General features: G+C 43.4%; 1 protein-coding gene across 2 annotated transcripts in view; it reads left to right on the forward strand.

Moving 5' to 3' along the window:
* The window catches only part of LOC142212174 (uncharacterized), a 45,054-nt gene that overhangs the window by 841 nt on the left and 29,783 nt on the right, over positions 1 to 14,430 (forward strand). Inside the window, exon 1 of one of the 2 annotated variants that reach the window (XM_075280437.1) lies at positions 9,651 to 10,062. The exons of the other annotated variant lie outside the window; for it this stretch is intronic. The gene's annotated coding sequence lies outside the window, so the exon portion shown is untranslated. Of the gene's footprint in view, positions 1 to 9,650; positions 10,063 to 14,430 lie in introns of those variants that run through there. 2 annotated transcript variants of the gene reach the window in all.

Here is a 14,430-nt window from a genome sequence, read left to right on the forward strand (position 1 = left end):
CACTGAGGCAGCTGACTGTCCTCAGCAGTCACGTGTTGCTGGGACTTTTGCCTCTTGTCTACGCTGCACCAAGAAGACCAGACCACACTGGGAGGCATCGGAGCATTGGGGAAAGGTGAGTATAAATGTTTGTTGTTTTGTTTTTTTTTGTACACTTTTTTTCATTTTCTTTGGCCTATTTTAAGATTAAGTTTAATGTCCAGTTTTGCCTCGACAACTCCTTTAAGGGTGCCTTCACACAGTGTAGCGCGCCGCTCCTTTATACAACTGTCCGAGCGCGGCGATTCAAAACAGAGCCCATTAATTTCAATGGGTGCCGATATACGCGCGCTAACCATTGAAATCAATCGGAGGCTTTTTTACCTATTGATTTCAATTGTTAGCGCGCGTATATTGGCACCCATTGAAATCAATGGGCTCTGTTTGAATCGCCGCGCTCAGACACACGTATACGTGTCTAAAGGAGCGGCGCGCTACGCCGCGTGAAGGCACCCTTAGGCCGATAGTTTCATAACTATCACCAGTTGAAAACACATATAAATATCTTAATTCTGACTGTGTTTTCAGATGATGACGATATCTAGAAGAACTGCATGTGACGCTGGGTTCACACCAGCATTTGGTCTCTGTACTGAGGTTTCCGTCTTCTACCAGCAGAAGATGGAAACCTGTCAGACCGGGTCCGGCCATGACCGTGGTTTTTTAAACCGGACACAAAGTCCTGCATGTCCGACTTTGTGTCCGGTTAAAAAACGGTTTTGCTGAGGAGAGTATAAAACACTCGCTGGTGCTCACGGCCGGACACTTTCCAAACCCATTCAAATTAATGGGTTTGGAAACTGACTGCAGTTTTCCGTTTCCTGGCCAGTTTCGTGCAGGAAACGGAAACCTGTATAAACGGAGACCAGGCGCAGATGTGAACGAGCCCTGAAAGGTTTGAATCTCCTTTTCAGTACGAGGTCGGAAGCACATTTCTATGCTTTATATATAACTATTTTAAATGACTATTCCTGACCCTCATTTTCATTTCATTATAAATATTTTTCCTGGTACACAGGGAGAACGAAGGGAAAGAATAAATAAATGCAGGATTTCACAAAAAGGAGCAAAAATTTCTTATCCAAATAATTTTGTATGGGGCACAACACATTTACTGCTCCCTTCATGTTGGGAGGTAAAACACAATAACTCCCTATTGAAGTATTTTGAAGTGTACAGTTGTATATAGTATTCTTTATGCATGTGGCTGGTTAATGGGGTTGCCCAAGAGTTGATATTGAGGGCCTTGCTCAATATGAGATTGTTAGTGCACTCACTCGTGCTGCTGTATATGTACAGTGTGCGTAGCTTGATGGAGTAGCTTGATGGAGACAGCTCCCTACACTGTGTAATGGCCCTGCTGCTTTATTTCAGGATGTCTATAAGACTGATGCAGAATCATGCAGAAAATGTTTGAGTGACAAACAGTGAGGTCAGCTTACAATACTATGCAAAAATTTAGGCAGGTGTATAAAGTTCTGTAAAGTAAGAATTCTTTCAAATATGAAAGTAATTATTTTGTCAATTGATTAAAAAAAAAAATTAACCGGTTAAGGACCGCTGGCCGTAAAATTACGGCCAGTGATCCTGGTACCTAAAGACCGGCCGATTGTAAAAATACGGCCGGTCTTTAGACTCCATTTTAGAGGGGATCGCGCGTCCCCCCGGCGACAGTCCCGCCCCCACTACCGGCGTGGGACTTGGTGAACATGCCGGGGACCAATCTGATGGGTCCCCGGTTACGTGATCGCTGTGACAGCAAGTCACAGCGATCCGTTCTATTTACAGTAGTGACAGCTGCTTCTAAGTCTCCTCCTTCTCCTCTTCTTCTCACACTTAGTTTCTTTGTGAGGAGAAGAGAAGAAGAAGCGATATATATAGAGCAGCAGCTGTTACAAATCACTTATACTTTGTTTCCACTGCCCAAAAACCCCTAATTCCCACCCCATATCACCTTATACATAGATCATATACTGTATATACAGTGCCTACAAGTAGTATTCAACCCCCTGCATATTTAGCAGGTTTACACATTCGGAATTAACTTGGCATTGTGACATTTGGACTGTAGATCAGCCTGGAAGTGTGAAATGCACTGCAGCAAAAAAGAATGTTATTTCTTTGTTTAATTTTTTTTTTAAATTGTGAAAAGTTTATTCAGAGGGTCATTTATTATTCAACCCCTCAAACCACCAGAATTCTGTTTGGTTCCCCTAAAGTATTAAGTAGTAGTTCAGGCACAAAGAACAATGATCTTCACATGTTTGGATTAATTATCTCTTTTTCCAGCCTTTTCTGACTATTTAAGACCCTCCCCAAACTTGTGAACAGCACTCATACATGGTCAACATGGGAAAGACAAAGGAGCATTCCAAGGCCATCAGAGACAAGATCGTGGAGGGTCACACGGCTGGCAAGGGGTACAAAACCCTTTCCAAGGAGTTGGGCCTACCTGTCTCCACTGTTGGGAGCATCATCCGGAAGTGGAAGGCTTATGGAACTACTGTTAGCCTTCCACGGCCTGGACAGCCTTTGAAAGTTTCCTCCCGTGCTGAGGCCAGGCTTGTCCAAAGAGTCAAGACTAACCCAAGGACAACAAGGAAGGAGCTCCGGGAAGATCTCATGGCAGTGGGGACATTGGTTTCAGTCAATATCATAAGTAACATACTCCACCACAATGGTCTCCGTTCCAGACGAGCCCGTAAGGTACCTTTACTTTCAAAGCGTCATGTCAAGGCTCGTCTACAGTTTGCTCATGATCACTTGGAGGACTCTGCGACAGACTGGTTCAAGGTTCTCAGAACTGATGAGACCAAGATCGAGATCTTTGGTGCCAACCACACATGTGACGTTTGGAGACTGGATGGCACTGCATACGACCCCAAGAATACCATCCCTACAGTCAAGCATGGTGGTGGCAGCATCATGCTGTGGGGCTGCTTCTAAGCCAAGGGGCCTGGCCATCTGGTCCGCATCCATGGGAAGATGGATAGCACGGCCTACCTGGAGATTTTGGCCAAGAACCTCCACTCCTCCATCAAGGATGTTAAGATGGGTCGTCATTTCATCTTCCAACAAGACAACGACCCAAAGCACACAGCCAAGAAAACCAAGGCCTGGTTCAAGAGGGAAAAAATCAAGGTGTTGCAGTGGCCTAGTCAGTCTCCTGACCTTAACCCAATTGAAAACTTGTGGAAGGAGCTCAAGATTAAAGTTCACATGAGACACCCAAAGAACCTAGATAACTTGGAGAAGATCTGCATGGAGGAGTGGGCCAAGATAACTCCAGAGACCTGTGCCGGCCTGATCAGGTCTTATAAAAGACGATTATTAGCTGTAATTGCAAACAAGGGTTATTCCACAAAATATTAAACCTAGGGGTTGAATAATAATTGACCCACACTTTTATGTTTAAAATTTATTAAAATTTAATTGAGCAACATCTTTTTGGTTTGTAAGATTTATGCATCTGTTAATAAATCCTGCTCTTGTTTGAAGTTTGAAGGCTCTAACTTATTTGCATCTTATCAAACCTGCTGTTAGGACTGTGCGGAAACTGCGGCCGAGGGGTCGGGTCGCAGCCCGTCTCTCTGCGGTAGCGTATTGCAGCCTGTCACTTCCCCCTTGTGCCGGCACTCAGGTTTAGCAAGGGTTAAACCCACTTGCAGCCGGATGGTGTGGTCAGGCTGTGACTGACAGTCGTATCGACCAATAACCTCCGCCTTGGGCAGCTGGCTTGGCCGAAAGTGGACCGCCCTTTCCCTTTATAAAGAGGGAGGTTCCTCAGCCCGCTGCCCTAATGTCAATTCACAAATGCACTGCGTGTGCTTAGGCTAGCTAGCTAGGTAGAAACTTTGTTAGGCAGTTTGGTAGTTCAGGTAGAACTCTATTTCAAAGAAAGATTTATTTCAAGAAAAACGTTAAGTTGGTAGCTGCTAGGTGTGCCTCAGGAAGCCACTGTGTGCACACTAGCTAATTGTGGGCAGTCTAGCACCAAAGTGCTGTCTAGACTGAGTCCTTGTGCGGCTGTTCTGACCTGCACAGGCCGCTGTGATTTAACAGAACGAACTAGGGTGTGTAGAGGGCTGGCAGTGACGTCTAACTGTCAGACCCTGTTCACACCAGGGCGCTTCTGGGGTCCAGAGCCCAGCGGGCTCCTTTTGGGTTTCTTTTGTTAGTTTTTTTTAATAAACCCAGCAAACCATAACACCTGTTAAATCTGCAGGGGGTTGAATACTACTTGTAGGCACTGTATATGTATAAATAAATAAAAAAAAATATATATATATATCTGTATATCAGATCTAGATAGGGAGATATATCTATATATATATACCCGCCATATAGGTATATAATCTGTCCCCTGTATAGCGCTAACATATTCTGCGGCGCTTTACAGCCACTGTGTCAAAGAGGGCTAGCAATAATCAGCTCTCTAGCTAAATACATATACATATATATATATATATAATCTACCGTATAAAGATATATATTATACCCGCCATATAGGTATATATATATATATATCTGTCCCCTGTATAGCGCTAACATATTCTGTGGCGCTTTACAGACATTGTCAGTCAAAGAGGGCTCGCAATAATCAGCTCTCTAGCTAAATACATATATATATATATATATATATATATATATGTGTGTACCGTATACAATAAATATATATATATATACCCACCATATAGGTATATATATCTGTCCCCTGTATAGCGATTATGGCGAGGAGGTTTTATACTAGTGAGGAGGCATACGCCATTCTTTGGTCAAATGCGTCTGACACTGAAACATTTGCAGACAATGAAAATGACAATATAAGTGTCAATTCCGATATGTCTTCAGGGGACGTTCTCTCTGATGACATTGACTCTTCAGATGGTGAAGGTGCAGGAACTAGCAGTGCGGCAGCACACAGTGACACTTTCCCACTAATTGATGTGTGTTCCCTCCAGTGGGTACCTGCTCCATCTTTTGCCCCTAGAGTCCACCCATTTACTGCCTCTCCTGGCATAACAGTGGATGATTCCCAATTTACCCACATGAATTATTTTAGTTTATTTATAAGCGACGACCTCCTCAATGAAATTGTCCTTCAAACGAATTTATATGCCATGAGTAAGGGACGGATGTCCCAAAACGCGTAGGCTTGTCTGTCTTCAACCATACATGCATACTTGGAATTGACCATGTAAGTTTTTCTACATCTTTTTTTCCTATGTCTGGTACCTATTTTTTATATTTTTCCAATAAAAGTCAAGTTTTACTATAGACCTCTTGTGCTGAAGGAATATTTTTCTACTGGGTTCTTGCATTGTTCCACCCCAGCCGGGGGTGTATTTTTTTCGTGCACTCTTGGTCTAGCTGATTCTCTTCAAGATTTATGGTGAGCTGTGGACTGTGTTTTTTCTTGTGCACCCAGTACATAACCCAAAAACCTTCCTCTGCCCATGCCAAAGATTGGACACCCACAGATCTAGTGGAAATGAAAAAATTTTGGGGCCTTACCCTAAATATGGGTATTGTAAAAAAGCCCTCAATCAGATCATATTGGTCAAAAAGTCCCGCACAGTCAACCCCAATATATTCGGCAGTCATGTCCAGGCTTCGCTATGAGCAAATAATGAGGTTCCTTCACTTCAGTGATAATTCACAGGCCCCCCCAAGTGATGATCCAAACCGTGATCGGTTATTCAAACTGAGACCCCTCATAAATTATTTGAACCACTCCTTTTTACAACATTACACCCCAGAGCAAAACGTCAGTGTGGACGAATCCCTCCTTAGTTTTCACGGCAGACTGAGCTTTTGCCAATATCTCCCAAACGGGCAAGATATGGCATTAAGCTATATAAGCTTTGCGAAAGCAGTTCTGGATACACCGCCGCCTTCAGAATCTATGAGGGACGAGATAAAAAAATTAATTCCCCAGGATGCCCCCCAAATTTTCCCATCAGTAGTAAAATAGTGGTGGAGATAATGCAGCCCCTGCTACACAAAGGGTACCACTTGTATTGTGATAACTTTTATTCAGGTGTGGCCCTATTTAGACACTTGCATTGTGCAAACACAGGAGCATGTGGAACCATGCGCAAAAACCGAATTGGTTTTCCGCAGCAGCTAGTGGGGAAGGGCATACAAAAGGGGGAGTCCTGTTCTTATTCTTGTGAGGAGCTGTTGGCGGTGAAATACAGAGATAGGAGAGATGTATATGTGTTGAGCACAATACACCCCACAGGAACAGTGGCAGTGAGGGAAAGAGGGGCAACAGCAGACAAGCATAAGCCAATAAGTGTGTCCGAGTATAACAAACACATGGGGGGGGTGGATTTAAGTGATCAAATCTTACAGCCCTATTTGATAAAAAGGAAAACCAAAACCTGGTACAAAAAAGTGGCCATTTACCTAATACAAATTGGAATTCACAATGCCTTTTTACTTTATAAAAAGAAGGGAGGCACCGACAAATACCTGGATTTCCAGGAGGAAATAATTCACAACCTCCTTTTTGACCCTCAGGACCCCATAGAGAACCCCCAGTCTGAAAATGTCAAACGACTCACTGAAAGGCATTTTATCAGTCTAATTCCCTCCACAACAACACGAGCTAACGTGCAAAAAAAATGCTGTGTCTGCGCCAAAAATGGGCGACGCAGAGATACCCGTTACTTTTGTCCCTCATACCCCTCACAACCAGGCCTGTGTATTTCTTGTTTTGAGAAATACCACACTGTTCTTCATTATTAGAGCTCTTTCCCAGAAAATATTCCACTTCTAATTTTGTGATTGCCACCAAGCCCCATTTTTTGCATAAACCTGCAAATTCCTATTGTTATAAACTCTAAATTCCCTAAATTATACCCCTAGATGAATACATTGGGGAACAAAAATACTAATTAAATTTTTTGCATCTTTTTCAACATTTCACAAAAAATCTGGATACTCTAAGAAGATGCTAAAGCATTTATTGAATGCCTGCAAACTATTCTAGCAAAATCTGGCCTACAAAATCCAATTAGCGCTCCATCCGTTCGTACATTAGATTACCAGCACATATGGGGTATTGTCACGTTCGGGAGAAATTGGGTAACAAAATGTGGGGTGCAATTTCTCCTTTAACCCCTTGTGGAAATGCAAAATTTGGGGTTAAAACAACATTTTATAGCAAAAAATGTCTTTTTCCAATTTGCTGGGCCAATTCTGTGAAACTCCTGTAGGGTCAAAGTGCTCACTATACCCCTTGATAAATTCCTTGAAGGATCTAGTTTCCAAAATGGGGTCACATTTTGGGGGTTTCCACTATTTTGGCACCTTGGGAGCTCTGCAAATGGGACATGGTGCCTGCAAACTATTTTATCAAAATCTGGCCTACAAAATCCAATTAGCGCTCCATCCATTCTGAGAGCGACCGTGTGCCCGTACATTAGGGTAACAGCACATATGTGGTATTGTCGTGTTCGGGAGAAATTGTGTAACAAAATATGGGGTGCAGTTTCTCCTTTAACCCCTTGTAAAGATGAAAAATTTGGGGCTACAGTAACATTTTATTACGAAAAAAGTAATTTTTCATTTTCACGTCTCAATGGTAAAAAAATCTGTGAGACACCTGTAGGGTCAAAGAGCTCACTATACCCCTTGATAAATTCCTTGAAGGGTCTAGTTTCCAAAATGGGGTCACATTTTGGGGGTTTTCACTATTTTGGCACCTTGGGAGCTCTGCAAATGGGACATGGTGCCTGCAAACTATTTTATCAAAATCTGGTCTACAAAATCCAATTAGCGCTCCATCCGTTCTGAGAGCGACCGTGTGCCCGTACATTAGGGTAACAGCACATATGTGGTATTGTCGTGTTCGGAAGAAATTGTGCAACAAAATGTGGGGTGCATTTCCTCTTTTAACCCTTAGTAAATGTGTAAATTCTAGGGCTAAATGAATATATTAGTGATAGAAATTGAAAAATGTAAATTTGACCTCCATTTTGTTTTCATTGCTGTGAAATGCTGAAAGGGTTAAAAAAAACTTTCTACCTGCTGTTTTGGATTCTTTCAGGAGTGCAGTTTTTAGAATGGGGTGACTTATGGGGGTTTTTATTACAGAGGCCTTTCAAGTTCCCTTCTGAACTGGTCCCTTGAAAATTGTGTTTTGGAAATATTCTTGAAAATTTGGAAAATTACTGCTTGACTTGTAAGCCTTATAATATCTGAAAAAAATTTAAAGAGTGATTAAAATTTGATTGCTACATAAATGAAAGACATGGTCAATTATATTTATGAAAAAATTTGGGTGGTATGACTTTCTATTTGGAAGACTTGCAATTTCAAAGTTTGAAAACTGCATTTTTTTTTAAATTTTCGCCAAATTTCATATTTTTTAATAATCAAAGACATAACATACCGACCAAAATTTACTATTGACATGAAGTACAATGTGTTACGAAAAAACAATCTCAGAATCACTTGTCTATGTTAAAGCGTCTCAAAGTTATTGCCATTTAAAGTGACACATGTCAGTTTTGAAAAAAAAAGGCCTGGTCTTTAACATACTTTTGGGCCCGGTCCTTAACCGGTTAAGGGAATGAACAAAAAAAAATCTAAATCAAATGAATATCTGGTGTGTCAACTCTTTGCCTTCAAAACAGCATCAGTTCATTTAGTTAACCTTGCACATAGTTTTTGATGGAACTTGGCAGAGCGGTTGTTCTGATCATATTGGAGAACTAGCCATGGATGTAGGCTTGCTCAAATCCTTTTGTTTTTTCATGTGATCCCAGACAGGCTCCAGATCAGGCCTTTGTGGGGGCCATATCATTACTCAATATCAGGACTCCTACATGTGGTGGACACACCAAATTTCTGCTAAAATAAGAAAATCTTTCCTGTAAAAGTTGCGATGAACAAATGATCAAAATGTGCTACAGCAGGGGGATTCCCTCACCTCCGGAACAGCATGGGTTTGTTTAAAACTGCATGCATTAACTTCTCAACATCTGCCATACTTTTATGATGGATGCTGGGTCTTTAAAGATGGCAGGTACACTGCTGCAGAGCGGCTGCCATAGCTACCGGGTGTCCACTGTAATGTGTAGTGGAGATTCAGAGCTAATAGCCGCAGTCATAGTCTACTCTGATCACAGGCATTGCCAACTGTGGTCCCAAACGGCCCTGTACCTTTCCCGTTGCAGGCCGGCTGCAGTGTGGTGAAATCACGGGCGCTGACCCGTTCCTATGACAACCGAGAGCCTTATGAAGGCTCCCAGGTTTGTCATAGGAAAATTGCTATTGAGGCTGGTCTATGACCAGCCTTAATACTACTGTAGTGAATCTACCATAGACTACAATACTGTTGTATTGCAATCTATGGGACTTGCAATCAAGAGACTTCAAATATATGTGCATCAAAAAGCAAAAGATTGATAGAATATATTAAATGGTCACTAACTTTTCACACAATTTAGTCTATGAATAGTTCAGGAGATGCAGAACATAATTGTAAATTTTTGTTATTAAAAATTCTGAAATTTTACCTGTAAAGGTCTGCAAGTACAGCCACTAGGGGGCTCTTATTTTTTGTAACATACTGCCCACTGTCTGTTACTGATCTATTCCTGTCCATAGCAGCAGATAACAATGAGACTTTTGTGCAGGTAGCTTGCTATCTGTGACTTCTCATGGGCGCTCCAGTCTGCTCTTCCAGCCCCGGACTTCTCCATAGCTCTTGCTGCAGAGGTGAGATAGGTAACAGAGCTGTTACCTCCCTCCTCCACAGCTCAGTTCTGCACAAATGACAGGCAGAACAGGCTGTTCCAGATACCTCTGTCTGCTACAGCTTGGTCCTGTACACAAGGCAGGCAGAACAAGCTGTTCAATGCACCTCCCTCCTCCACAGATCCATACTGTAAGCTTTTTATTAAGAAGGCATCCATTCCTGGCACTTCCACAGCTCTGTGTAGTCCCCTTCTCTTACCCTGTCTTGTCATCTGTCCTTTACCCCTATGTTTGGCAGACAGTTACAGAAGAGTAAGTATACTTCTTCCTACTATATTTCACTAGGTTAGCGGGCTGTTTGTTGTTGTCATCTGTTTGAGGACCAAAATAACGGACAAAAGCACCATTAAAACAGTGGACACATATGGAGTCCGATGGACCCTATAAACTGTAATGTGGTTTATTGGGTGGTGTTTTTTTTAACTGAAACTGCCAGATGAGAGATGCGCTGTGAGTGGGAGTGTGGGAGAAGAAGACTATTAGTGTACATTGTATCGCAAACCAAGACAAAGTAATTTCAGTCATGTGTCCATGGTTACCTACCACACCCCATGTCCCTCTTTCACTATAATAAATTTAATGATACCCCAGCAAAGCGTTCTTTCATTTGTGGACAGCAAGCAATATACTGTAACTATGTATGTACGTTTGCTCCCTGACTTGCAATGAGCAAGTCAGGCAGCAAATAGAAGGTCTCATGATAGAAGGTCTCATTGCTGTGCTCTAGAAGTAGTCCCTGCACATATATAACTCCTTGACCATGACACAGAGTTGTAGCAGATGGAGTCAATGTACTTTAGTAAAAGGAGCCCCCCCCCAAGAAGCTCCATACAGTGTCTTACTTCAGGCCTCCATGCACCAAAAAGAAAGGTTTACTATAGTTCATTACTCAATGATCTCTAGCACCCTTGCCAGCTCCTGTTTAGTAAATGAATGAGCTGTCATTGGTTGGTTTACAGCCTGAGAGAGAGGCAGACTCACTAGACCTAGGACAGGTCTTATATCATTTTGAATAACTTTCTTTTTTTTGTAATTTAGATCCAGTTTGTGTACTACACCAGATTCGGTGGACTTCATCGGATGTCAGTGATTTTTTATTTTTAATAAAATGGTCACTGAACGTTGTCTGTGTGTTTTATTAGAATAAAATATCTATATTTTGTATGTGTGTATTTTATTTTTAGTATCACTTCCTTAGTACCGGATACTGTATTATTGATAGTGTCCATTACTAAGGTGGGCTTTGTGTTGACCAATAAATAGGCTAACACCAATCCTCCATTACCACCCCAGTACCCAATGCCATCAGGAGCACCGGGAAGAGCCACATTCGGTCCAGTATATGACCATCTAGTCATGGCTTTATTGTGGGGCGGCTGCAGGCTAGTTTTATTAGGTTGGCATAGCCGAAAAAAACGAGTTTTCCCATTCTGTTAATTCTGTTGCTGCTTTATACGATATGACTTGTTCAGAAACATGGAAGGGGACCCCACATGGTTTTTATTTATTTATTTATTTTTTTTAAATAAACCTGTACTCCCCCTATTTTTTCCTTACCAACCAGATCCTGTACAGCAGGACCAGCCTGGCAGGCTGGGTCTGAAAACCCAATCTTTTTGTGGCTTTGCCACCACCATAAAATAACAGACTGCTGCTGCCCATCTGACCATTACTAGATGGACAGATAGTGGACTGCACCTAGAACTTCCTGGCACTTCGGATGGCATTGGTTATTGGGTTAATAATGGGGAAATGATGTTAGCTTAAGTAGTGGCTAATATAAAGACTATCTTAGTAGTGGACACTGTCCATTAGATAAGCTACCTTTACTAAGGCAGTAATAATAAAGTAAAAAAAAGAAAAAAAAAAACGCACATAGAAAAAAAATATTTTATTGGAATAAAATACACACACACTTGTTGACCATTTTATTGAAAATGAAAAACCCTTGGTATCCACTATAGTCTACAACAGGGGTAGGGAACCTTCGGCTCTCCAACTGCTGTGAAACTACAACTCCCAACATGCTCCATTCACTTCCATGGGAGTTCCAAGAACAGCAGAGCAAGTATGCATGCTGGGAGTTGTAGTTTTGCAACAGCTGGAGAGCCGTACGTTCCCTACCCCTGGTCTACAAGTTGGATAAGAGAAAAAAAAAATCACACACACAAAACCATAAGCAACATACACAGTTCTTATACTCTCCTCTTCTGGGTCCAGCAATGTAGGTGTAAGCTGGGTAAACAATGCAATTTCTGCCATAGTACTTGCTATGGGGCCCATGTCATTAGGGGGCAAAACCACCCTCTGCGATGGCAGATTTAACTTTAGTGCTGCACATGCATTTGGTTGGGACATCAGAGAACACATGGGGCCCCACAGCAGTGTGTAGCGTTATGGATTTTTAATAAAATTTTATAATAGGCAGTTCACCTAATGGATTATTCCAGGTAATGGCCAATATTCACTCAAACTAACAAACCAAAAATGAAATGCACTAAAACTTGACATTTATTAGTAACTATCAGTTACCCGCGACTTCGTCCGGGGGTTGGCGGTGGCGCCGAACCGCTTATATTTCTTGTTCTCCCATGTCTGCCCCGCCCCCCCATCTCTGCTTTTAGCCTAGGCCCCCCCCCCAGTTGCTTGTCCCCCCCTTAATCTGCCCCCAGTTTCTTGTTCCCCCATCTCTGCTCCCAGCCTCAGGCCCCCCCCCATCTCTGCTCCCAGCCTCAGGCCCCCCCATCTCTGCTCCCAGCCTCAGGCCCCCCCCCCTCCATCACTGCTCCCAGCCTCAAGCCCCCTCCCCCCCATCACTGCTCCCAGCCTCAGGCCCCCTCCCATCACTGCTCCCAGCCTCAGCCCCCCCATCACTGCTCCCAGCCTCAGCCCCCCCCACACACAGACATCGTCCCCAGTGTAGTTGGACTTACCTTGCCACGCTCCACCACTGCTCTCTCCGCTCGCTTGCTGTTAATCAGTGTCGGGCTCCTGGCTGCGTGTGGCGTATAGGAGGCAGAGTGAGGGCGTCAGGTTGCTATGACAGCCGGAGCCTCGTGCTGCCTCCCTGGCCTGTCAGGTGTGCGTTGTATTGCAGCCTAGGCAGGTAGACTGCAATCCAGGCGCCGGTATCATACAGTGCATTGCCGAATACCGGCACCTGTATTACAGGGTACCTGCCATACGCAGTCAGCCGCCGTACACCTTCGTGCAGCGAGTGAGCGGAGAGCGCATCGGGGGAGCATGGCAAGGTGAGTTCAACTACACTGGGGCCAATGAAGCTGGGGAATGCGGTTGCCCTCTCCCTCCCCGGGACACCCCAACCCCCTGTACCCGCTGCACTTACCTGTAGTATGTCGGGTGCAGCAGCCTCCTCTGTCCGAGAGCTGTGTCGGTGGGCTGGGACAGCTGCGGCGCCGGGACCCTGTGGGTTGCCGCCATCTTCCTTAGTGTTTCCCTGCTGAATCGCACGCCCAGCAACCTATGGTGCCGCAGCCCTGGCTCCAGAGCCTGCCCACAGCCTGCCATGCACCAATAGGAGGTGCTTGCACAGACCAGCGCTGACAGAATCCCAGCTTCTACAGCCGAGCCCAGAGGATTGTTTGGAGGGTCACGGTGGCAATTTGGGGTGAGTGACCCACATTTAAAGTAGCCTACTACCTTTTCCTGGCAAGTGTGTGTGTGTGAAATTTCCCCAAAATCAATTCAGCCGTTTGGCTGTGATTGAGGAACAAACATCCAAACTCACAAACTTTCACCTTTATAATATTAATAGGATTTTAAAAGCCCATTACAGCCGACATAAGCGACTACATGCTACTAACACATACTGATGCTATGCAACATTGCAGGCATTATTTAAATAGCTCGCATTGCCTCTGATGAACTGGCTTTTGTGTGGTGAAACGGACCGTCAGGCCGAGCTTTTAATCTACCAATGTGCTAACGATTGAGCGTGTGTGGGGTGGAGGGTCTTAAATAGGAGGGAGTGATAACTACATGCCCTGCTAGTGTGTATTAGGTCCTAATATCGGCTCAGCCCCATTGTATGCATGCCTGTCCTCTAGCATGTGGGGGTTGTGGGTGATTCATGGAACCAAATAAAAACCAGCTAGACCAGTAACCCAGCCTAAGGCTAGTGAGCCTATGTCAGGTGGATTTTATAGGTCGAACATTAAGGCCTTTTCCTGAGAGACTTACATATTTAGGACGTTATTACCACTCCATTCCACCTTTTAATATCTCCTATTATTGGTGGTAGTCAAACGGTACCACTTTTTTGGGGGGGCTTTTAAAATTACTAGTAAAGGTCAAGTTTTAGTGCATTTCATTTTTGGTTTGTTAGTTTTATAATTAGTGCTCATATTTTTTGCATTTATATTTACTTGTTGGTCCAATATTCACTCAATCATTTGTGTTGCACATTACTACCCATAATAATTTGATCCTTATTGTCATAAGTTTCACTATCCAATTTCTACAACATGCTAATTGTGCATCAGTACAAGGTCTAAAGTTTAAAAGCAGACCTTTCTTACCCTCTAACCTGCCATCTTACATACTGCTGCAAGCTGACGGTGCATTCATTTCAGCACACTGTCAATTTTGCAGGGATGTGCC

Source organism: Leptodactylus fuscus, chromosome 1, assembly GCF_031893055.1.
Source record: "Leptodactylus fuscus isolate aLepFus1 chromosome 1, aLepFus1.hap2, whole genome shotgun sequence".
Taxonomy (NCBI): domain Eukaryota; kingdom Metazoa; phylum Chordata; class Amphibia; order Anura; family Leptodactylidae; genus Leptodactylus; species Leptodactylus fuscus.